Source organism: Channa argus, chromosome 15 (genome assembly GCF_033026475.1).
Source record: "Channa argus isolate prfri chromosome 15, Channa argus male v1.0, whole genome shotgun sequence".
NCBI lineage: Eukaryota > Metazoa > Chordata > Actinopteri > Anabantiformes > Channidae > Channa > Channa argus.
This window is the reverse complement of record NC_090211.1, coordinates 17,661,354-17,671,609: the sequence shown is the minus strand read 5'-3', so window position 1 is coordinate 17,671,609 and position 10,256 is coordinate 17,661,354. Positions and strand designations below refer to the sequence as shown.

The 10,256-nt window shown below is 40.2% G+C and overlaps 1 protein-coding gene across 5 annotated transcripts in view; it reads left to right on the top strand.

Moving 5' to 3' along the window:
* Window positions 1-8,951: 8,951 nt before the first annotated feature.
* LOC137099391 (trinucleotide repeat-containing gene 6A protein-like) overlaps window positions 8,952-10,256 on the top strand; it is a 36,193-nt gene continuing 34,888 nt past the window's right edge. For 3 of the 5 annotated variants that reach the window (XM_067476154.1, XM_067476156.1, XM_067476152.1), the window contains exon 1: window positions 8,952-9,155. The gene's annotated coding sequence lies outside the window, so the exon portion shown is untranslated. Of the gene's footprint in view, window positions 9,156-9,302; window positions 9,433-10,256 lie in introns of those variants that run through there. The other 2 variants (XM_067476155.1, XM_067476153.1) reach the window with 2 other exon arrangements.

Sequence of the window (10,256 nt, the reverse complement as noted above, 5' to 3'; positions counted from 1 at the left end):
AACCAGCTTCCCACACGTTTCATCAAACTAAACTGTGCTCTACATTACAAACACTAAACCAGACATTTACTGACATTTAAAGATCAAGCTTATCAAATTATTCTTCTTTAAATGGTAAAAGGACTTCTCTCTTGTATGGTTCTGTTTTTTAAACCACTAAACCATTAGTTATCCTTTTGGCTTGTTGACCTTTGCCTCTTGTTAAAAGATAAACTGCTGGGGAGGACTACACTGGAATTCACATTTAAATCTAAACCCCTTTTCACTGTGCTTCCTCTGTACCTGTTTACATCACAAAGCAGGATTTTGGCCTCCTTCCATTGTTGGGAGTGATTCTGCCTGTAGTAACTCCGTTTAAAACACTTTTCTAAAATAAACTTGGCAGATGGTCGTACACAGTGTTGTTTTCCAGAGAAATTACGGTTAATAGGTCACATTTTTACAGCCAACTCATATCTGGAGACAAGATGTCTTCTCAGTAATTTACAGAGACTGGCAGAGATTTAAACGTCTTCCCAAATTAACTGCGAACTCACTCAGACAGTTTTGGTTGTTTGTGATTTTTATGATAAATGCCTGTGTTTAGAGCTGCACGGATTCTTTAATTTCATCGAATCCTCTTTGTAAAGGCATTAGCACTAGCTACATATGTAACCTTGTGTCCAACCATAGTTTCAGTCTCTCCAGTCCACCAGGTCTGAATGGGCCAGATCTAGAATTTATTTATTTTTTATTTCATGTCCTCCATCATAGCATAAATCAGTATTTTCCAACTATTCCATGTGAGCTAATTTAAACTCCTGACCAGCTAAATTAAACAACACTTTATCTGGACATGGGCTTGAGCATAAAAGCAGCATTTTGTGTTTTGGCTTCCTGAGCCCATTAAACAAACAACTGAGCCGAAAATATATTTTCCTACATGTTTTCCTCTTTACATCTACATGCAAAGTCTACCGCGGTAAATGAAAGTCACAGGCAAAACCAGCTGATGGATTGAGCTGGTCGTCAGCTTGTTGGGCATAAATGTACTGTCAGAGGAGATCTCCGTCCCAACACAGGGATTTGTTGTGCAGGGTGATGGATGCTGGCAGAAACAACTTCTTTTAGAATTCTTTGTTGCAGCTGTTCTCCGTGATGTACGAAGGTTTGTGCGGCATCCTCCTCTCCAACCAATGCCAAGGGGCTCCAAAGAACCCCTGAGGACAGAGCAAAACCTACATGATCAGCATGATCATCGGTGTCAGCGGTTCTCGGTCGGTGATTATGGCAAACTTATGCACGTGGTATAGAATCGGTCCTGTACTTTCCTGTAGGCAGACCAGTCCAGTCTCTTATCAAGATGGTGAGAGGAGTCCCCTGTGGTGCTCCTGTATTAACCACCTCTACCCTCCCTGCAGCCACACAGGCTCATGAAGGAGGTTGTGGAGGGGTCTACCTTTAATTCTCCAGAGCTTCTTTTGCAGCAAGACAAGCTAAATCGTAAGAAAGGCACAACAGAAATGAAACGTTGTGATTTTTCCTGTGCTGTCTGCTTTGTCCAAGTGAGAGAAACGAAGAGGCGAAAAAGGTAGATGATGACACCAGCTGAGGGCTCACCTATGGTCTTAAATCGGTCAGCGCCCCTCTCTCCAGGAGAGAGACTAAGACTAGGCTAAAGTTAAAAAAAAAAATTCCCACAGTGCTGGTAACCACAAGTTATCCTCTTTCCAACTGCCTCTTCACCTGGATGCTGGAAAGAGAGAGGCAGTTAAGGAGGTGGTGGACATGTTGGAGGAAGGGTGGGGGTAGGGGTGCTCTATGTTGTCCCCTGATGGGGGTTGTGGGGTGGAGTACCCTCTGATATTCATCACTGGAGGTGTGAGGCGTGTGGGAAGGGAAACAGTTGAGTCGGTGGGGGCAGGGAAGATGTGACGTCTGTGTGCCTGGGAGGACGAGCAGGCAGCTGGGAGTTCTGAGCTGATCTTGTTGAAGATCATGTCCAACTTCCTCTGTTCACGTTTCTCGGCCTGATTGCCAGACCCCAGACCCCACATTTTTCTTGTTGCTTTGCTTGTAGTGATTTTCTATCCCTCCTCTGATATTCATCATTAGTATCCTTCGGATCCCTCTGCACAGACTTCAGCAGGTCTTCATCCCTGGAGTCTCTCTTCTTCCTGCTTCCTGGTTAGCAGCTTCTTTAGCTCCCTGGTGGTCCAGGACTCATTGTTAGAGAATTATCACACTGTTGTGGTTGCAATGGTGTTGTCCACAGATGTTCTGCTGTCTGCCATGGTGTCATATCATTTTCATAAGCGGTTTAAGACCAGCTGTAATTTTAGTCACATCAAATCCATCAAATGTTGACTTTAACAAACCCATTTTAAAGCTGGCTCAGCAGGTAGAGCCGTCGTTATGACAGGATTTTACTGGGGGTAGAGACTATGTAACAAGGACCCCCAAGGTGACACGTGCAAATGTACTACTTTGTTTGACAAACAGTCTAAATATGCAAAGTTATTCAGTTTACTCTCATTTATGACAAAAAAAGCATCCGGTTTTCACATTTACTAAGCTGGAAATTAATTACCTGATCATGAAACATTAATTTTCTATCAATTGTTCAATGAATTGCTGCAGCTCTGGCTTGATTAAAACAAAGGAATCAGAAGTACAGAGTAAGACCAGCACGTGGGTCTGTTTGTGTACGTGGGTGTGTGTTTGTGCTGATAGAAAGTTAGGGAGGAGGCTGCAGACTGGGAGTAGATAATGAGGCCGGAGAGGGAGAGCGTGAAAAATGAAGGAATTGTGGTGATAAGTGCGTACTGGATGGGGGAGGCAGTCTGAAGGTCTGACTCCAAGAGACAGTGAAAAAAAGGCGTCTGAGCAGCATCAAAGGCAAACGCGCACACTTACACAAAAACACAAATATTTGCATGTATGCTTTACGGACTTTGAAGTTAGCAGTTGCAGACTTGAGACCCGAGCAGAAATGTAAGTGTGATTGGTGCAGAGGCAGCTAGTTTGGGAGAACTAATGCACTTCACGTGCGTGCACACACACTGCAGCACTACGAACGCTGCAGCTTAGTAGTGTGCGTGTCTGTACTCAGGACAAGCCTATTACTACTTGACATGCAAATCTCTTTTCTGACCTTCTTCTGTCTGTCAGTCTGTCGCTCGCTCTCCCTCTTCTGCTCCACATTATCTCTCTCTCCTCACCACTGTTCCCGAGTCCAGCACTGAAGCTCACTTTCCCTTTTCCTCCAGCAAATTCACACTTTAGTCCAATTTCCCATGCCTCTTTTTCCCTCTCAAGTACAATAGCCTGCCCATTTGTAATGCTCCCTCAGTCCTGCAGCTGAAACTGTGACCTCTTAGCCCTCTGTGCACGTATGAAATAAAGACTGTGACTGAAATAAACTCACAAACAAGCAAACTTATGCACATATAACACATTGCATGCTCCAAAACAATCACAAGAAGAAGAAAGGCCACATCAGAATTAATCTGTGCATGGACGTTAGGTTTTGTGGAGGTTGTGTGTGTGTGTGTGTGTTTATGTGCAGTTGTGTAACTTTACCCCAAGCAATGCTGTGTTATTAAATATGGACAACTTGTCTACCTGCAAGACACCACGCACTGTTTCCTGCACTGAACTCTGTGATTGTGTGTGAATGATTAAACTGTTCTGCATCCACAGCTTTGCCTGTCAAGGTGACTGCCTTTTCACATATTATTACCAAACCAAAGACTTCCCTGCACTGCCAGGTTTTGAAAGTGTAGATTTATCATTTATAGTGACAAGCTCCCCCCCAAAAAAGAGGTTTTCTGCCTTTGCTTAGGTGCACACACCAGTTACTATTAGATTTCCAAGCCTTTTAGAAGTTAAAGTTAGAAGATTAAAATGTAGCTTTTTGTGCTCAAAATTAATCATTTACATGCGCGTGTCTCTATCACTATGTATTTTTTTGTTGTTTTTTTTTTTTATCTTGCTTTGTTCATTCTTTAAACCTGGCTGACTGCGGACATTTTGTGCGAAGTACCAGCTTCATTCCAAGCTGCCTTGGATTTGGATACATTTTGATACTCAGCAGTACATAATGTAATTCAAATTAAAGTGATTAGATTCAGAACATGTGATCATCACAAGTTTCTTTAGGGTTGTAAAAATAAGCTCAATCATTACCTGTTGCAGCTTTAAAGCTTTGGGGATGCATTACCACATTTGTAATTATGATCCAGTAATATAATATTAATTTATGTGAAATGGGGTATTGTGTACAAAGTGTACTTTTACTTTTAGTACTCCAAGTATGTTTTGAATCAATACTTCTGTAATTTTAACAAAGTAACATATTGAATGCATGACCTTTAATTGCACTTGTATTTTCCTGATTGTTGAAGTACTTTTACTTAAGTGACCACTGGTTACCAGTGCCCTGCTGCAGGCATGCATGTGTGAAAGTGCTCTACAAAACCCAGTATCATATCAGTATGAACTGTGCCCCATTATGTTACTGTTACTACCTACGGCATAAACAGTGGAATGTAGGACGAGCAGGTGGAACTGAGAGGAGGTATGTCTTCTAAGATACTGAAATAGACTACATTACAATACACTTACTTAAAGACTTAAACTAAAAAAAAACAATAAACCGATATTTAAAATAAGATTAAGTGGTGTGACATTGTATTGATGCTTACGCTGTTTCTTCTTTACTGCAAAGTTTCCTACATGCAATAAAAGTTGGCGACATCAGAGGTGTTTTCCTTGTATTTTAGTTGTAAAAGAATAATAATGCCTAACAAGGCTTTATTTCTCAGGCTCAGAGCCAACAACATCTGTGTCCTCCTTACATCCTCACTGTGTCTGACATTGTAATTATGACCTAACAGCTGTGAGATAGGAACTACAAACAAGTGTGAGGAGACAGTATTGGAGAGACAAGGTGGATATTTTCCCATTTGGAGACCAATTATATTGAAATTCCCACTTGCCACGAACACGCTATTAGCAGTAGGAATCCATGGGGGAAACCAAGCTTTGGGTAGTTTTTGTCAACAGTCCCCCAGGGCTGAGAGCTTACCCACTTGTTTATGCGCTGTATAATCTAACCTTGGTGTCTTTGATAACTGGTCACATAAAATCATTACCTGGCAGTAGATGAACTCTGTGTTTTTTTTTGTCTCTCTCTCTCCCACACACACTGATAAGGGAAGTAATCTGCGCACAAGGTTGGGGGTTGTTTTTGTGGTGGGTCAATGATCATTGTTTTGCACACACATATTGCCGCTCTCTCCCGTAGGCAGCAACAGCCTTTGTCTCAATGGTGAAAGACTGGCAGATTCCACACTGCATTTGTTTGTTTTCGGCATCTCTCCTCTCTCTCTCTCTCTCTCTCTCTCTCTGTCTCTCTCAGAAAAGCATTTTTCAGGGTTGTTTTTGCCAGAGCTATGCACTGACGGCCAAGATGAGATGATAAAAAACAGTAGAGACATGATGGAATCGGTTGACTGTAACGTGTGTGATGGATATTTTCACTTTCTTTTCTACACACTGTAAATTCGTGTACACCCAACAGTAACATGAAAGCATTTCCTCTTGTATTGTTTTTGTGCTTTCTGTGGTTAACACTGGTTAGCAGCGATGGTGCTTTGATGAGACACTTACAGACTTACTTTATTAACAGGATGAATTCAAACTAACACAATTACACATGACTGAGACTTGGTACATAACTGTAAGACATTTATGAAATTATTTCTCTTCAACCTTGAGGTCAGTATCACCTGCAGAAGGAAACGGGGGATTCATGGGTGAAGGAAGTTAATGTGGACGTGGGGGGTTAACTGGGGATCCTATCTGTCTTTCCTCCTCCCAGTGAATAAATAATTGATGCTGCTGTTTGCAGTTTGCAAACAGCAAAAGGTGAGTTTTTATCTTGACATTAATATCTGTGTAGAAAAGCAGGCCCTATAAAAAAAAAACTAACTAACAAGGTTTGTTAAAAGTAACTGTACTCAAGAGTTCTATTAGTCTGATAGAAAGAAATAAGAGGTAAAGTTTGCAACTAACATTTTTGTATACTTACAATATTTGGACTTTGCACAGGTCAAGAAAACATACAGTTAATTTATAGTGTCTTTAATGTTATGTGTAGGTTTTTTAATGCTGTAACACGTGACACACATTTTGTTGTTTAAATATTATAAAGGAGCATCTCTGTTGAATTTAGCCAAGAGCCAAAAAATTTAAAAAACATAAATGACAGATTCCAAGACAGCTTACATTCTATTGACCATTGACTAAATCAGGACTGCCTGGATAATTTAAAAACCTTCATACCCTGAACTCACGAGATAAGCCGAAAGGATAAATAAATAAATAAATAAATAAATAAATAAATAAATAAATAAAAATAATAATAAAAAAAAATACTGATTGCTAATTTATGACTTGAAATCAGTTTCAAGAAATTTGACTATGTTTAGGCAAGCAAAATAGAACAACAATAATTGAATGTTTAACTTGATAAAAAAAATCCAAATAAAACAAATTTTAGATATTTTTGGTATGTTTATGATATGATTTTCTGTTTAGTCTAAAGTCTAAAATTCTATCTAGTGATAGAGGTGGTTTTTATTTATTCTTTTTCACATACCCAGTTATTAGACTTAGAGTGCATATTGTAAATTGAAATAAAAAAAAAAAACTGAACTTTTTTAGCTTTATTGCACATGGCACCAAGCTTCTTCTTTTTATTATTTTCTTCTTAGGGCAATCGAACAGTATTGGTTCATTCGAGTGTGGGTCTGAGTTATCTACCCCACAGAACAGATGACTCTTTTTATGATTTGCTAAGACACTAAACCACATTTTTGGAACAAAAACGGTCAACTACCATAACTCCTGTTTCAAAAGAATCATTATTTTTTGCAAAAATTACAATATTTGTCACCCAGTTACATAGTTTTCAGATCTGATTTAACCGTTTTAAGAAAATTGTAAACGTATTCTGTAAAAACAAATACTGTATAATATTGTAGTTTACACACACACACACACACACACACACACACACACACACACACACACACACACACACACACACACACACACACACACACACACGCCACCGATGACTTTTTTTCCGACTCTTGTTTCTACACCGCTACTCAGCAACAGGGACATCCTACCTGTCTCTGATTGGCCAGTAGTCGTTTCCATTGAGTAATGATTGAGTTTTGAGATTGGTCAAAGTAAAGGTGTCAGCCAATCACAGGCAGAGTAGGGCGGGCCTTCACCGAATGGAGGCGCGGAAACCCCGCATTACGAGTGAAACCAGCGGCAGTGACAGTGAGAGTGGAGAGAAATACATAAAGAAATTACAAGGCAGTGTGTCATGGCCTCTGCTAAACGGGGGAATGTTGACACAGAAAACCGGGCTTTTATTGCAGAATGGAGTGAGCCGTACATGTTCGTCCTGCCCGTTTAGGAAACTTGAAAGCGGTGTCTTATCTGCTCTGAGGCGGTGGCAGTGGTTAAAAGCGGGAATATGATCGCCACCACAAAACAAAACACAAAGTTACACTCGAAAAAATTTACCCTCCGAATTTTTACTTGAAATGTTAAAACTTGTCATTGTTTGTCATGTTTTTGTTATTAATATTATCAGTATGAAAATACCTATTTATAATTCTCGGTTGAATTTAAAATTTACTTTGCTTTTACTTTTATTATTTATTTTTTTATTTATTACTTCATATTGTACTTAGCCCTGCAGAGTCCAGAGGTTTACAGAAAAGAAATATTGTTTAAATGTCAATGAATTATAGCTTTCTTCATTTGATTTGAGTTGTTGACTTCACACAGTGCAGATGTTGATACAACGACAATGCTACTTCAATACATATGAATTACCTGTAATGTATAACTATATTATTATCCAACTTATACACGATGCTGAGGACATGTACATGAGGAATTGTTCTCTAGTTGGGCCTTAAATCTTAATTGAATAAACCTGCTCTAATGCAATACAGAATCGAATACAGAATCTCTGCCAAGTTTTTATAAGGTTATAATGTTTTAGTCTCAATTTCAGAAAGGTATGTTTAGGTCCTAGAGGGTGGTGCAATCAGAAAGTGCGTTATAGTAAGAGGTGGTTCTAAAGTTTTGGCCCTGTCATTCATTTTAAACAGGGATAGCAAAACATTAGAACCACCTCTGAATACAATGCAACATAGGTACTTTCATAAGTAGTAAAGTAGTAAATACACAAGTAACAAACATTTGTCCTGTTATGGCATGAACATCATTTTTATTATTTTTTTTTTAGTAGTGTTTAATGACCGCTCTGTGTTACTACTCTGGCTGACATCGTGCATCATTTGACAGCCGTATTAAGTTTTGAGCAAAGAGCAAATAGATTTGAGTTGATGTGGTTTTGCCAGACAAGTCACAAAAGGTCTTGTGAATGTTGCTGGGAGTTTGAGTTTTGTGTTTACTGTTTTGGAAAAAAAAAGGGGGAGAGTGAGTAGATGTAAGGAAATGTGTTTCATTCAGTTTGATGAAGTGTAAACAAAAATTAAATAAATTCATATAATGAATCTAGTTTCATTTGGTTCATGAAGGCTGTTGATATTACTGTTTACATTGAACCCAGCTGGCTATTGTTTTCTATGCTTTTCAATGTTCTTGAAATATATTTTTGTCACTGACATAAGACACGATTCACCAGTTCTGTAACCTGGCAGGGCGAATGATTTACTTGGCTTATTTTTCGCCTGGGTTCATTTATTTAAAGTCGGATAGATAACTGCTTACCTTGAACAGAGTAAACATGCTTTTACTTGCCGTTTATTTCGCCACCTTTTGTTGTGTTTGGGTTGTCTCAGAGGAAGCGGTGAATGTGTTTCCTGCCCCCCCCCCCCCCCCCCCCTCCTCCTCCAGGAACGTACACACACACACACACACAGAGCTGAAGTGAATGCAGAGAGAGAGGAGGGGAAAGCAGAGCTCAAGCGAAAGAAGGTTAGCAAGCAGCGAGAGAAGAAAATGGCGATCATGCAGAACGAATGCCTCCCCTCGTAGATGCTGCAAACGCGTTGAAATTCTTTTAGCCTTACAGCCGGCTTTCCTTTCCACTCTGTTGCACTTTATACTTCAATGAGGTGAGGATGCTTTATGGTGTTTATTAGAGAATAACATTTCTTTTTTTTTTTGTCGAGCTAATGTACACAGAGAGCCCGGAGCCGTGTGACTGGGCACTGGTGTAGATAACTTGAGCAGCCGCTGTTGTTTAGTTAACGTTAGCTACAACTGGGATAGATGGCTAACTAGCATCCCTTTTATTGAGCTAGCACTTGGCAATGCGGCTCGGTTGCAATGCAGTTTGCAAATTTGAGGGACAGACGCATAGACTGACTAACCAGGGGATTCTGCTAGCCGGTGAGTACAGGTTGGACGGGCGAAATCTGTAATTGTTGTAGGTAGCTTAACTTTGCTGTTTGCTAACGCTAACCAGTAACTTACGAAAGCTGGTTAACATTAATAACTCGCAAGGTGAGCGTACAGTTCTTTGAAATGGATATTCGCGTTTATTATTCATATGGTATTAAACAGTTGTTTGCGGGAGCCAGGCATTTAACGAATTGGCATAATTGTTATAATTTAATTAATCTGGGTAAGTTCGTCGCTTCGCAGTGTTAGCTTTCAGCTAGCATTAGCACCCATGCTAATTTTACGACGCAGGTTGCTCGTTTGCGGGTCCGGCTGATCGCTCGGTTTTTTGGTGTCCTGCACAGGGGATGTAGTTGTCTGGATGTCCTCAAATGTGCACATTTTTGTGATGAAACGTAATTTCAAATGTGATTTTTGTTTGTGGAATTGTTAACCTCCGGAATTGTATGTCCGTGAGAGAGTGTACCTCCCCCTGTTGGCAGAACTACGGAACCTCTGGCTAGTTCTGACCTCGCTATCCTGGTTTTGCAGTCGCATTCACCAACTTTTTGCACTCAGCCGACGAGTCTGCAAACCTTGCTAAGCTACATAATATTGTCCTTGCAGCGTCTGTAATTGGGTGCCCTCAAAAGGCAATTTCTCAGTCTTGCCTGCACTGGAAAAATACCAGGCTCGAGAGAAGCCATGTTGGTTAAGCTGAAAGTCAGGCAACAGCTGAGATAATGGCCGATCAGGACCAGAGCCGTAACTCTGACCTGCACACACGGTCACCGTCTTTGTATCATGGTCCGTCATTCTCTGTTCATCTTGGA